The sequence below is a fragment of the Nothoprocta perdicaria genome, unplaced genomic scaffold (genome assembly GCF_003342845.1).
Source record: "Nothoprocta perdicaria isolate Ctin4 unplaced genomic scaffold, notPer1 scaffold_38, whole genome shotgun sequence".
Classification (NCBI taxonomy): domain Eukaryota; kingdom Metazoa; phylum Chordata; class Aves; order Tinamiformes; family Tinamidae; genus Nothoprocta; species Nothoprocta perdicaria.
Genome location: NW_020455621.1, coordinates 2,256,429 through 2,265,642, shown reverse-complemented (window position 1 = coordinate 2,265,642; position 9,214 = coordinate 2,256,429).

Sequence of the window (9,214 nt, the reverse complement as noted above, 5' to 3'; positions counted from 1 at the left end):
TTTTTTTTTTTTTTTTTTTGTGCCTCTGCTTAGTCTACCAGTATTGCCTGGCTCAAGGGAGTAAAGTGCTCGTAAGCCAAAGGTGAAACTGGATCATTTTCTAACAACTGGAAAAGGTACTGAAATAGACCTTTCACTGAATTACCAAGCAATGGCCATTTCAAATTCYAGGGCTGCCTTTTGTGTGCCATGTATATGACTGCAGCAACATGAAGACAAGGAATTGAAATGGTGTAAATGCTGGGATAAATTATGTATGTTTTGAATGATTTTTTTTTTTTTTTGAAACATTTCTGTTTCTTAAAGATTTTTCCTTTTGGAGACTGCTTTATGTAGTCTGGTTTGTTCTCCTAAATTTGATCATAAGTGGACAATAGTTACAGCTGATGTCTAGGGACATCCATGATGGACATCCATTTTTTCAGGTATAAATGGTTAACTTGTTGTGAAATCCGATTTTTTTTCCCTAGATATTAAAAATTAAGATGAGGAGTCTTTATATCTGTTCTAAGACATTCTTTCATTTACGTTGGTTCAAAATACATATCTTGAAGTAACTTGTGATATAAATTTTTTATTTAAAAATTTCTCATGATACTGATATTACAATAAAGCACATCCTTATTTCATGGAGGAAAAATAAGCTAGCACTGAAAATATTCGTTAGGTTTTTTAATAGCATTTAAATATTTGTTTTGCAAAAACATGTAAGTACAATTGAAGTGTCATTTAGAATAGTTCACTTGTAAAGAAATATTTGTTTTTTATTTAACATATAAATACATTCTAAAAGTCAGTAGTAGGTTAGTAATGAAAAAAATGTCAGKTCAAAAGATCTTGATGTTATCCATTTTACTGGACTAAGGCACAATCGTGATTTTATAGCTAATAATTTATATACTTAAAATATTTTTTGAAGAGGCACGTGCTTAAACTCTTTGAGGTACTTTCCAGTTTAAGTGAGACTTTCTGGATTGAACAGAAGCTGTTAGTGTTTTTATATTAATAAATGCTTCTGTTCCAAGAATAACTTTTTCTGTAATACTTTTATTATTTTACGTTTTTATTAAACATAAACTACTGTCATACTTTCTCCACAGTGCATTTTCATCTCATTCTTCATCATCTGAAGTAGTGAAAGTTGCCCTAAACTTTTGAACTACTTTAAAGCTAAAGGAAAGCAAAAAACTGCAAAATCTAAAAAAATTATTCTGATCACCAGCAATAACTAAATGCATTTTTTCTTTCTTTACGTTAGCAGCTACCTGAATATTTAGCRCACTTTCTTAGTGTGCTTATAGGAAAGAAACAGCCTATTTTTAGAACTTAATTTGATGGTAGCTACATTGCTACATCATCGAAGATAGATTGTTGTTTGCTACAATTATGGACGTTAATCTTTTTAACATTTGAAAGGCCCTGCATTCGAGTCGATTAGAGAGTTGCTATTCCAGCCAGTGGAGTGGAATTACCTTAGATAGGCCTAGGCTTTTGTTTCYAATTTTTCTTTTTTGGTAGCTCTTAATATAAACAAAAACACCGTAGAGCCTTTTAAATAAAATCTGATCAACGCTATTTACTGCTTAAAAGTGAATGGTTTTACCAAAATACAATGAATTTGGTTTCTCTGAAAGCAGTTTCTCTGTGTATCATTCTTGGGTATATCTCATAATGGATCCCCTCTTTATGAGGGGATGGCTTCCATTTTTCTTAATGAATATATGTTCACTGTGTACTTACTATATATTAATATTCTATTTGAACAGATATTTAAAATGTAAAAATTTGCATATGATTATAGTAGTTTATTCCCAGGTTGTACTCTTTGATTGATGGGGACCACTAAAAGGTTTTCTGCATTGAAAATGCAGGGAAACACTGAAGTGTGTTGCTATCCACTAAGTAATTTTTTTAACTTGAGGGAAAGATACAAATATTTGATTTTTCTTTTGTATCTGGATAACAGAATAACATAATATATTGTACAAAATGAAATCCAAGGAACACATTCCTAGGGTGTAAGTACATAATTAATGGACTTGATACTTCGTTTTTAATGTATTTGATATATTTTTTAAAAACACTATTAATGGAATACTCTTCAAATAACATATGTCTGCCATAACATTAACACATGGTAATCAATGTTGAATCAAACTGGTTAACGAAAGTACAGTGCTCTTCTTTCTATGTGCCTACTCACTAATTGCAGGTGGTAATTGATAGTTCTGTATTGGAGGCGGGTGTCAGGCACAGCATGGCAGTACTCGCTGCAGTAGTAGCATCTTGGCGCCAGCGGCTCTGATGTCCATCTTTGACAACAGACTAACTGGGAGGAGTGCGACTCCCAAGGCAAAGTTTAACAGATTTGAAACTCTTAGAAGAATTATTAGAGGAAAAATAAACACACACATACACACACGCAAATATATATATCTATATATATCTCGTTTGACTTGTATTATGGCAGTTTGTGTGAAACGTTTAAGGTTTTGTTTGTGCAAAATAATGTATTCTGAGGGGGAAAAAAACATGGACATTGCCAAAACACATGTAAATAAAACACCAATTATGACTGTACGTTATGTGCAATAAAATAACTGGAAAAAGTGCATGTACTTTATCCTCAAAAAGCAATTGACAGCTCTCAGTGCTGCAGCTATAGTTTTATTTTCTGAAAAGTTAAATTTTATTCTGTATCTAAACAGCAGAATAAAGAATGTACATTTTTCACACCTCAACTTTCATTAATGCTTTTAGCACTGTTATGAAGGATTTTACTTGTTGAAGAGAGATAAATTTCCATAGTCTTTTGATTACCAGGGTGCTTGTTCATTTAGCATATGCCAAGTTGTCTGTAGTTAGAAATGGATAAATTATGCATTAGGTAATGTAAGATGTGATACATATTTTGTATTTTATAAACTTCATAGAGATGACCAAGTAATTACAACGATGTTAGAGTTCTATAAGCAGTACTGTTAGTATTGTAAGAGCAAAAATATAGTAGAGCTACCATACTGTATTTTTTCTACTTACTGTATACAATGAAGATAATTTTTTAGCTTAGCTAATGAGAGTCTAGTAAGACACTGACCTCAGAGAGGAAAGAGATTATTGTGTTTTAACATTTTAATAATGTATCATACACTTACACTTTAATATGTATGATAATAAGTTATCGTTATAGTTTAAGGAAGCTATAACTATCAGTTATAGTTTAAGGAAGTTTATATAGAAAAGTTATAATTTTACTTAAAAAAAAAATTAACTCCTTTAGTGAAAATTTGTGTGTTTCAAAAGTACGAATGCAGTAGATAAGATAGAAAGAGATATCTGTAGGAGCTTGAGAGAATATGAGGAGGGAGGTAATTCTGGGGTACATGTCTTACAATGTTCTAGGAAGAAAATAAGTCTGGTCTAATTATCATTTAAGGTTTTATTCTATGATGAATCTCTACAAAGTGGGCTGTACAGCTGTCTCTGAGCTCGCTTTAATCTTGCTAGTTCCTGTCAGTAAAAACGTGGAGCCGTTATTGGGTGCAGGCCCCCCGAGGAGGTCAAGCACCTCGGCATCCTTGTTACTGCCCTGGAACCAAAGCCAGGTAAGGCTGTGTGCTGCAGTCAAGCCAAGGTGAGAGGTGGGCACGTCCACACCAACTGCACTTCCATGGGCTATATAGAAAGTGTGCATTGTGCTGACCTGCTCCTGACTCAATTCTGACCCTCAGCAAACAACAATGACCATCTTCCTCTTCTCTTGCACCAGGAGTTATTCAAGAGATCATTGTATTTATTGTTGCACAAATTAAAGGTAGGTGTGGGAATTAATGGCTGGAACTTTTCTCTCTACAGACATTGCTACTGCTTATACCAGTGTTTTCTGAATAAGTGATGTTGGTATTTTTATATCTGATGGCCTAATTCACTAGATTTCTCCTGAATGCTTTTATTCCAGTCACAGTAAGGAGACYGTAAGTCACTGTCTAGGTAAGGAAAGAACTTTTTTTTGTTTCTTTGGTTTTGTTTTGGTTTTTTTTTTCCAATTCACTGAGAGTGGCGTTTTTGAAACAGATGCTACTTCCTCTGCCTAAGGCTAAGAAGATCCCACTTCCTCTTACCATAGGGCAGTCATTTAACAAGTGACTGACTCCATCATACAGCTTCTGATTGCTTTTCATAGTCCCTTAAATTATGAAAAGTGAAAGCCTTTTGTCTTCTGTTTGCGAGAACTTTTGTATCATGAAAGATACTTGAGTCCCTGCCTTTTTTTAAGGCCCCTTGCTTTAAAGGGGTATATTTTAAATTGTGGCAGTAAAAAGGCAGGTTGAATGGACAATAATATTGGAGCGTTACAGTAGAGTAAGATATTAGGATCACCTAATTTCTGAACCTTTTTGTTGCATTACAAGTAAATGGTAATAGTGTAACATATAGCTTGTTCACTGTTACTTTTGAACTGATTTTCAAAATCTCTGTTCTTCAAGAATTTCTCATAATGGACAAGGAAGAATTTTCAGGTAGAAGAATGCACTCTAGTTCCAAGCTAGTTAGAGAACGAAATACTACAAATCACTATTATACACATTTTTTTTTCAAAGAGCACAGCTTTCTTCAAAAGAACCTAAATTACATGTTTTATTGTCTCGGCCTTAGATGTTAGCTAATATATGGTAAAATCCTGAAGGGATGAAGGAAACACCCTAACCTGTTAATCTCCAAAAATTAAAACATACTACACCAGTTCTGAGGTTGCCACCAGTGTGGCAAAATCTATCATGGGTTTAATCTGAAGACATTTTTATCCCTTCTACACTTGGAACTTCCTGGATCATTTCTTAGGGTGGATCTTGTACTATAGCACACGGGAGTCTACTGCTTGCATGTTCTTGTATGACTTTCACCATGTTACCTCATTCTCAGTGATGAGGCAACTTTGATTCTTTCCCTGAAAAGCCAATGAATGAGACCAGTCTTCTGTGGCAATGAGCTTTGCTTTTGAGAAAACAGGAAACGTGTTTTTATGTGGATTTAAAGGAAGATAAAGAATAATCATGTCATCACTTGGAATCTTTTTGTCTCAAATTAGTGAATAATTTTGATTTGAACTTCATATGTGCCAATAGGAGACRAATCTAAATGTCATTGTCAAGAACCCCATGCTGTGTTGAAAAGTTGGAAATTTAAGTGGAGAAAATCTAAATATACCAGTTGCTGAAGAGTTGATTTGCAATATATCCCTGTCCCTGTTACCTTAATCAATTTTGTTAATGATTATTGTGCATCTTCCCTTTTTCTGTCTAATTTGACTCTCATGTTGTCRTCTTTTAAGGCTCTACCTTGTCCCCTTCTTGTGCTTCCTCAGCAAAGTTTACTTTCATTTGGGTTGTTAAGCAGTACAGTTCATTCTTGGTATGGACTTCAGGTCTAAATTAGAATATACACAGGTGAGGGTATTTAGAAAGCCCATTTTTAAGAATACATGACTGTCCAAGAGAATGGAAGACAAGTGTCTCAATGATGATGACAYTTGGGACACCTGGGTTTAAAATGCCTCTTGCGTCACTGCTGATCTGTGCAGTTTTGGACAAGTCCCTTAGAGACAAATCCACAAAAGCACATAGTGGGAATTAGACATAATTCAAGTATCTCTAAAAGGAGAATGTGATTATCCAGGTTTTGAAAAGCAAAAAAAAAAAAAAAGAGCTAACCCACAAAAGACAACTTGTATTAATYAGTTTAACAGGTCATCTCTCCCTTTCATTTGTACTATTTGAATGGGCCTATCATAACCTTCCCAGCAGTTACCCMGTGGTAAACTGGTTAGTGGTAACTGGAGAATCTCAGTGCTGTTTTGCTTAAGGACCTTTGTGGGTCTTGCTCCAAATCTCTGCGCTTCAGTTACCGTCTGTGAAAGGAGGCTGACAGGAATGCCCGGCGGAGTGGCGGGCTGGAAACCTGCGCTCAGGACTGCGGCCATGAGCGCTCTCCAGCATCAGCCGATACAACCAAGTGTGTTATGATCTCAAATATATTTTAAAAAAGTATATAAGCARAACAAAATATCTTTGAATACTTGAACAATCAAATGCACACTACAACTTCCTAGGCCAGATTTGTCCTTGTCTCGGATCCAACTACCTCCATGGATGTCCGCAATGTCAGGGATGACTCTCTGGCTTTAGCTGTGCTTATGCTTATGATCTCCACATATTCATGGACTGAGGTACGTTTCAGTTTTGCACAGTCAGCATATCTGGGGAGAGGTGAAGGGACAGAGGAAATGCAGCTGGGGTGSACAGCGCTTCTTTGTGTCCTGTAACTCAGGGAATGCAAAAGCAGCGAGAAGCGATTGCACATGTGAGCATCACACGAGGTACCTGCAAGACTGGGGTTTAGTGCAAACCTTACTGGTGGAAGCCAGACTTCCCTAGTACACCAGAAGTGACTGGTATGGTAATATTAGAGTAGATAATGCACTGATTTGACCTGAGAAACTATCAATCTCATGAAAGAGAATTTCTTAACTATTGCTTAAACTTTCTATGGCTCTTCCAGAAAACAGCCAAAGGGCTATTTTGGCTGCTCCAAAAATTGTTCTTCACTCTGTACTCGAAGAATCTAGCACACAGATATTCCTACTGAGTTGTGTGCAAAGATTGTATGGCTTTTAATTATCTATAGCTAGCCTGATATAGTAATAATACAGGATGGCTYGATTTGCTTTATAGACATGTAGATTTGTTATGTAATATAAGAGGCAAATAAAAGATGGAATGAGGCAGCATCCTATTTTAATTTTAACGGAAGTGTGCAAGTGTTGTGTAGGAGATGGCATTCATTATGTACACCACATCTCCTTGAAATTAGAAATTATAAAAATGGTTTTTTTAATTCACATTTAAATGCTGAATATTGTTTTGGATTTTGTTAGCATTGCCCTTCCTTGGCTGTGTTCGGGGACAGGTTAGCATGAAATCACCAGTTCTCCTGTACAATTGTGAGAGTTCCTAATGAACTGTGACTACCATACAAAACTTAAAATTGAAATATCTTAAAATAATTAACTTTGATGCAAGAACAGCAATCTTGTAGCCTCAGGCATGTAGCTGTSAACAGTTACATTTGGGATGCCTATTTTGCAAAGAGATTTCTATTTGTCTGTAAAGAAAAAATATACTGTTTATGACAGACAGAGCTTCAGAGTCGTTAAGGAAGATCCAGCAGTAGTAAGTAAGTTTAAAGCAAAGTCATTTAAGCCTTAGCACTCGGGTCTACCCAACGAAGTCCTATGCTAGCTGCTCTATCACTGCTTACCATACCTGACAAGGCAACTAGTGACCAAGCACTCTTTTCTTTTTGGCCAGGACTAACGTGGAGAGTTGAGGATTAATATCCTCAGCCAAGTCTTTTTATTCTATTTAAGATTTCAACTTTTACAGCTAAGTATCTGGTTTTTGTTAGTTGTCATATACATCAGTGACAATCATGAATGTTATTAGGGCTTTTACCTGTTTTAGATGCGTTTTGTGACTTCCCTGTGTCAGAGAACCTTRGAATAAAGGATTTCTACATCGCAGATCAGTGAGGGGGTGATATAAAACAGAAGTGAAACCAGTGACCGAAATTTTAAGACATCTAACCCTTTTTAGGAGGARGGAGAGAAAGATGAAATGATATTGCCTTAGAGCTGTTTCTCCCTTGTCACCCCTTTTCCCCTTACAGTTTGCTGTCACTCCTGACCCAGGCTGGACTTCCAAGAATCCTTGAGGTGGAGCCTATGGGGATGCTCACGTGAGTAATTCCCARCGCACACAGGCATTCAGGCAATCAGCCTGATGCTAACAAACTCTTTTAGGCTGTAACTTCTGTGAGCAAGAACTTATTTTCCTTGTCAGTAAAATGCTATGTGCACTTACGGTGCTGTACTATTTTCTCTGCCTTCCTATAGCTCYTTTCCCTGCTCATTTTCTTTCACCTTTTCCCTCATGAACTTGCTAGCAGAAGAGTAAGCCTAGCGGCAGCTTCTGACCAACATTACTGAGACACTTTGGTCATATAGTGGGCTCCTTTTCGCCGTTTAGCAGTGTCATTTTGATTCTCAAGATTTTTTTTGTTTTGAGTCAAGATTCTCTTTGCTTGATAGCAGGCTTGGAAAAGAGAGCACGTTTGCAAAGGCAGCCACAAAGTTGCATCAGTGACTGGCGGCAGCAGCAGAGTCTGGGTGCTAGTGAGTCAGCCACACCACATGCTCCATGTGCTTATTCCAGCCATATGGAAACATGTACAGGCAAAGAAAATTCCTAGCTTTGTGGGTTTTTTTTTTTTTGTTTTTGTTTTTTTTTTTTTTTTTTATGGGGAAAGGACTAGCTTATGCTATAACAGTAAACTCCTTTTGCTTGAAATAAAATCTTACTTAATGTAATTGCCAAAATGCTGAGACAAAACAACTTTTGTTTAATTTCTGAGATGTCTTGCTCTTTTCACTGAGAGAAAAGTCATCATTTACATTTGTTTCAAATTTAAGTACCAGCTTTGTGCTTATAACGGGCTGAGAATACGAGGTTTTCTGTCTGTATGGTTACCTATACTTACACATAATTAGCATTTTCATTCCTTGGATTGGAATAATGACTCCACAGGCATTCCAATAGGGTGCCACATAAGAAAAATGCCACTTACAGCCTGGGCAGAGGCCCAGCACAAGACAGAGGCACCACTTAAATCTTGCTAAGCCCTTGCATTGGTCTTCCAGATTCCCTTCTGATAGATATAACAATCCAGGGATTTTTGCATTCTATTTATGGGTAAAGACATACGAATAATACCTTTATGATGCAGGCATGTATTTAAATATGCAGCTTGATGGCAGGCAATTCTACTTCATTGTGCACATACTAGTTTTCAACCACAGAGCTGGTAAGTCATGAAATATTAATGGCCATGCAAATCTTTTCTTCTTTATCACCAGCTTTGCTGTGTTCCTGACCCCTGACTTCCTTTAATCATCTCCAAGGTGTGTGGTCTGTTACTATTCTGAGATATCTTGTGAATAGGGGCAAAGTAATTACTTGATCCCTGCCTGCTGCAAGAATCTTTTTGAAAAGAAAATGGATAACTTGAGAGATACTTCCTCCCTGCATTGAAATCAAGCCCCCTGCTTGCTTCACAAAATTTCTTTTTTTTTTTTTTTTTTTTTTTTTTTTTTTTTTTT